A 6,039-nucleotide genomic window follows, 5' to 3' on the forward strand; every position below is an offset into this window, starting at 1 on the left:
TCCCAGATGCCCACTCAGGCCCATAAGCAAGTCAACCAAACTGGATGCAACACACTGGGCCACACAAAGGGTCACAAGAAACCATGGTGAGTGTTTAAGTAAATATGCACCAGCCACAGACTCACCTTTTTTGAATTACTCTTCTACCTTCAATTTAAAAATGTAAATCTACAATTTTTCCATTGTCCATACTCTTTACTATTTTTTTTAAGTAGACTTCATTTTGAACTACTACTCAGAGTTCCAGATAGTTATGAACTGGGCTCTGAAATATCTCTTACCCTAATAGGAAAAAAATAGAAGATTTTATATTCCTCATGGACATGACTTTTCCCACTATTAATTTCTCCATGTGAGTTGATGGTGCTTTCATACCTGCAGGTGCTAAATGCAAACCTTTACATCATCTCTGATTCTTACTTCTCTCTCCAATCCTCAAAATTAGAAAATCCAGGTGGCCACACCTAAAACCCTGATCCCTAATGCAACTGCTTCTTCCGCATCCACAACCACCACTGTGCTACCGTCACCATCACACTCACCAAGACCATCACAGCAGCTTCCATTGTAGTCTTCCTACCCCCGTCCTCACACCCATACTGTGCATCATGCTGCAGTCACAGGAGTCTAATGAGACCTGGGACACATCACCTGCTGTTCTGCTCCAATTACCCCAATGACCCCTCCACCAGCAGAACAGAAACCCAAGTTGTCACAAAGCTGCTCTGGACTTGACTCCTTTCTCACTGTTTCCAGTTCTTATTTTTAAACAATGGACACCTGCTCGTCCCTGAAGCAGCTTAATCTTCACTTAAAGAATTTGCACATTCTGGAACCTATGCGTGGAAGGCCCTATCACCCACAATTCCACTGGTTGCCAGAAACAGGTGCCACTCATATGACCATTGACCGGGACTTAGGGTTCTGGGCTTGGTGTCCCTTCAAGGTCCCCAGGTCCAAGGTTCCCCGAGAAGAGGGGCTGGACAGTCCCAGGACCCCACTACCTCAGAGGCCCCGATAGTGTGAGGCCCTGACATCAGCCCCACAGCCCAGCCCCCTGAGCGGCTCTGCACCTGCAGGAACCTGTGGGAACTGAAGGTCTGTGGAGGGCCCGGCACCCACCGCCAGGACCCAGGGCTCAGGCTGCTCAGGGCCCTGGCCCAGCCCCGGGCCGGGTGATGCCCGCATCCCTCGGGGCTCCTTGTCCCTCTGTGTTCACAGCCCCCAGCCCGTCCCCTGAGGAGGAAGGGACCCTCCTCCCGGAAGCCGCCGCTCCTCCTCTCTGTCGCCTTTAGACACACACAGGCCTGGCTCTCCCCTCCCGGCTCAGCCCCCACGGCCTCCCCGGCGGCACCGCAGCCCGTCGCCCCCCCTCCCCCTGCGCCCCCCACGGGCACTCACTGCTCTGGGCGCTGCGGCCTGGGCTGCGGGGCTGAGCGGCGCCGGCCCCGAGGCGGGAGGGCCGATGGGGTGACGCTGAGGGAGCTCTGTCCGCGGAGAGGAGGCGGGGGGCACGGGGACCCCAGTCCCGCCGGTTGGGGGTCAACCCGCCTCTGACAGCCCTGCCCGGCGGGACGCCGCCTCCCACGGCTCCTCCTCCCCGAGACCAACGCCCACCCTGCGCGCTGAACCCGGCAGATCCGTTAAGGGAAACTAAAATGTCCGCCAGAAGGATCGTACCGGAAGTCCCGCCCTAACCGGATGCACAGGAATTTAAAAAAACGCGTTGACCGCTGCCGTAGATTGCGCATTGCCTTCTGGGTGATGTAGTTTTCCCGCGCAGTCCATCCAGGCCGTGACCTTGGTGAGTAAAGGTGTGGCGCTGCCAGTGGCGCTGGGGAAGGAGGAGCTGGGACCAGGGGCCTGGTTCCCTGGGACAGACGGACAGACCTCCCGGGGGAGGGACTGGGAGAGATCCCCCAAAGCACATACACACGGGGGGATGGGGGACATCTGTAACACCTTCTACAAAGAAAAGTACACATTACGTTCTATTTAAAAACTATAATAAAGCTCAGCTGGGCTGCTCAGTGGTTGACACCGACCTAGGACCCGGGAGACCAGGTTGCATCGCGGGTCAGGCGCGAGCACGGACCGCAGGCTCAGTGTCCAGTGGGCGGCGAACCAGGGACCCTCTCCCGTCCCCGGTGGTTCTCTTTCTCCCTCCCCCTTCTTCTCTCTGAAACCAACACCATGTGTTTTATGGGGCGGAAGGTCCCCTCTTCCCTCTGAACCCAACACCATGTGTTTTATGGGGCGGAAGGTCCCCTCTTCCCTCTGAACCCAACACCATGTGTTTTATGGGGCGGAAGGTCCCCTCTTCCCTCTGAACCCAACACCATGTGTTTTATGGGGCGGAAGGTCCCCTCTTCCTTCTGAACCCAACACCATGTGTTTTATGGGGCGGAAGGTGCCCTCTGCACCTGCAGGAACCTGTGGAACTGAAGGTCTGTGGAGGGCCCGGCACCCACCGCCAGGACCCAGGGCTCAGGCTGCTCAGGGCCCTGGCCCAGCCCCGGGCCGGGTGATGCCCGCACCCCTCGGGGCTTTCCCAGGACTCCTCCTTCTGCCCCTCACCGCTGTCCGCCCTCTTCCAGTCCGTTCTTCCTCCGGGCCGTCCTGAGGAGAGCTCAGAGCCCTGCCCCACACTGTGTCCCTCTGTGGTCACAGCCATGGATGGCAGCAGCTTCCTGAAAACGGAGTAAAACTCCTCACACAGAACTTCGCCTCATCGTCCTTGTTGCCTTTACACCTAAAACAGACGGTGTTTCCCCAAATCCCCTCCTCAGTCCCACCTCCACGGCCTTTGGGCCCGTCCCCCTCTCCGCCCAGTCACACCCCGTGGCCCCTCCAGCAACTCACTGTTCCGGCGGCGCTGAGGCCTACACCGAGGTCGGAGGGTGAAGGAGGGGAGGCCGGGTGGACTCTGGAAGCAGGAAGTAGTTTGGGGGGCACGGAGGACTCAATCGCGGCCTTTGTGACCCCACCCGCCTCAGACACACCCTGCCCGGCGGGGACACTGCCTCTGAGGCCTCCTGAGCCAGCACTGGAGCCTCTGATTCTGGGAACACACTGCAAAGGTCAAATTCACCACCAGGAGAAAGACCCTGGAAGTCAAGCTCCAACCAATGAGCACAGGGATAAGGCTCCTCTCCTGGGCTTTCATTGGCTAATCCCAGCCATCCTTAGCGCATGGCCCTTTGGGTAATGTAGCAATCTAGCCTCTCATGGGGCACTAGGATCCCAGTCACTCACTGACCATTGCGAATATTGTTCTGGGGCTTCCAAGTGACACTGGAAACAGGCAACGTTAGGTTTTAGGGCTGGTCACAGGTTTCTGGGGAGTGTTGTCTACAAAATTGAACTCTTGTTTGCAAACATTATTTCAGAATTTGTAACGCTTAGAATGATCCCTCAGGTGAAAAGTGTATTTCAATTATTACTGAAGATTACAAATCTAAATGGATAAATATATGTAAAGGTATTTTAAATTAAAAAAAAAAAGTATTTTGTTGATTTTTACAGAGAGGAAGGGAGATGGATAGAGAGCTAGAAACATAAGTGAAAGAGAAACATTGATCAGCTGCCTCCTGCATGCCTCCTACTGGGGATGTGCACGCAACTAAGGAAAATGCCCTTGACCGGCATCGAACATGGGAAACTTCAGTCCGCAGGCACTTGCTCTATCCACTGCGCCAAACCGGTTAGGGCTGTAAAGGTATTTTAATTGACTTTTTCAGAAAGAAGAAGGAGACGCTGAAACCGGTTTGGCTCAGTGGATAGAGCGTTGGCCTGCGGACTCAAGGGTCCCGGGTTCGATTCCGGTCAAGGCATGTACATTGGTTGCGGGCACATCCCCAGTAGGGGGTGTGCAGCTGATCGATGTTTCTCTCTCATCGATGTTTCTGGCTCTCTATCCCTCTCTCTTCCTCTCTGTAAAAAATCAATAACATATATTTAAAAAAAAAAAAGAAAGAAGAAGGAGAGAAACACAGAGTGGCTGCCTCTTACATGACCCCCTAATGGGAATCCAGCCCATAACCACAGCAGGTGCCCTCAAATAAGAACTGAACCGGCAATCTTTCTGTGCATGGGACTACGCTCAACAAACTGAGCCACTCCAGTGTGGCTTTCTTTCTTTTTAACATCAAAATATGACATTATTAAGAGAAAAAGCAGGCTATGAGAAAGTATATGTAATCCTATCCTATTCCTTTAAAAGGAAAATTTGAAAGAATACATAGGCCAACACAACGACATTTCCTATATTGTCTGTATGTCTGTAGTCAGTACACATTGTGACCTAAAGGAGCTAACAGTTACTGAATGTTTACTGGAGGGACAGGCCCTGGATTCAATGATTTACAAGCATTATTATTTCATTTAATCCTCTTTGCAACCTGAGATAGTTTAACCATTTGTTTTATGGGGAGGAAATCCAGGCTCAGAGACTCAACGTAAATTGAATTATAGTAGAGTTAATAAAGGCAGGGCTGGAAGTCAAACCTGTGTGTCTCTAACACAGCTCTGGCTTCTGTTAGGCTCTGCTGCCTCCTAGAGGGTAGAATAGGGGATGCGTTCCCATTAGGACAGGCTAGATGTTCTTGCGGGTTATGAACAGCCCCAAAGCTTTAGTGGCTTAGAGTAAAGAAAATATCTTTCTTGTTCATAGCACATGAACACCCTCGTTCTCCTGGAAACCGCATTAAGGAGCAGCCCTCATGTAGGTTCCTGCTGGGTGTTATCAGAGATGGACAGAGAGGGCGGCCGTCTCACTTGTTCCAGACTCTTCTGTTGGAGGTGACAGGCTGGACTCCCACCTCATTTCATTGGTCAAAGCATATCACTGGCTGCAGCCAACATCAGGGTGTCAGTACCAAAACCTGACCTACTTGATGGACCCCAGTAAGGCGACCCCATGGTGCCAGCCTCCTTTGGGGCTGCTCAGGGACAATGGAGAGGAGTGGGGACTGGTAGGAAATGAGAGTGGAAGTCAGTCAGGATGGTTTGCTTCCTCCTCATCCACCGAGACGTTGTCCCCCAGCTGCCCAAAACCCAAGATTCATCCGAGTGAGCTTCAGAAAAAGGAGTTTGGTCAGATGTCATTGGCAGAAAACTCAGAACCCACTGCTGAGGGTCAATCTGGGTAAATCCCTGCTGCCTGGGTTCCCCTCTGTGGTGGGTGTGAAGATCACATGTTAAGAGAGTTGACTGGGAAGGTTACTGGACGGCAAGCATTCCAGCCTCCATGTTCTCTTATAGTCACAGCAGCCACTACCCCGCCTCCGAGCCTCTTTGTCATTTGCAGTGCCCAGGTGAGTGCGCCATCAGGTGGGGCTGATTGATAAAACGCTGACATTAACTTCCATGGTGATCCTGTGGTTTCCGTTCATCCCGTGCAGGAACCTGAGCTAAATGTGGTCCCTTCATGTTTTCCCATCCCCCCTGCAGAGAGCACTGAGCCTGTTCTGTCTCCTGCCCCAGTGTTACCAGGTGACCATGCACACTCAGCAGATGACCAGACATTGGAGGTCTGGGAGTGATGGTCCCAGCAGCCCAGGCACCTTCCTCTATTAGGTGTGAGCCGAGATTTCCCACAGGCAATAGTGTGACCTGCTCTCCAGGGAGAAGGAGTCCCACAGGCCCCTGGATACCTCTCCAGGGGTTTCCAGTTCCTCATTCACAAAGGGAAATTGGGAACTAGGCATCTCCCCCATTAGCTTTCCCCCATATGAACACACCCACTTATAAAATTTCCAGGAAACCAGGATCCTCCCAGTCCTCCTCAAAGGCCTAGAGTCCTCCCAAAACAGCACCTCCACACTCTATAAGTCCTTTCTGACATCAGAGTCTTCCCCAAGTCCCCATATTCCCCAGCCTAAGGTTCTATGAACTGACCCTTCACTTCATCCATCCTGAGGCCTGAGATGAAACCCCCAGGGGGACAACAGGGGCTGGAAGAGCTGGACAGATGGGGGTCAGCCTGGAGGTCAGGGAAGAACATATTGCCTCTCCATCACCCCTCGGGAGATTGCCTAT

Source organism: Eptesicus fuscus, chromosome 21, assembly GCF_027574615.1.
Source record: "Eptesicus fuscus isolate TK198812 chromosome 21, DD_ASM_mEF_20220401, whole genome shotgun sequence".
In the NCBI taxonomy this organism is placed as follows: Eukaryota; Metazoa; Chordata; class Mammalia; order Chiroptera; family Vespertilionidae; genus Eptesicus; species Eptesicus fuscus.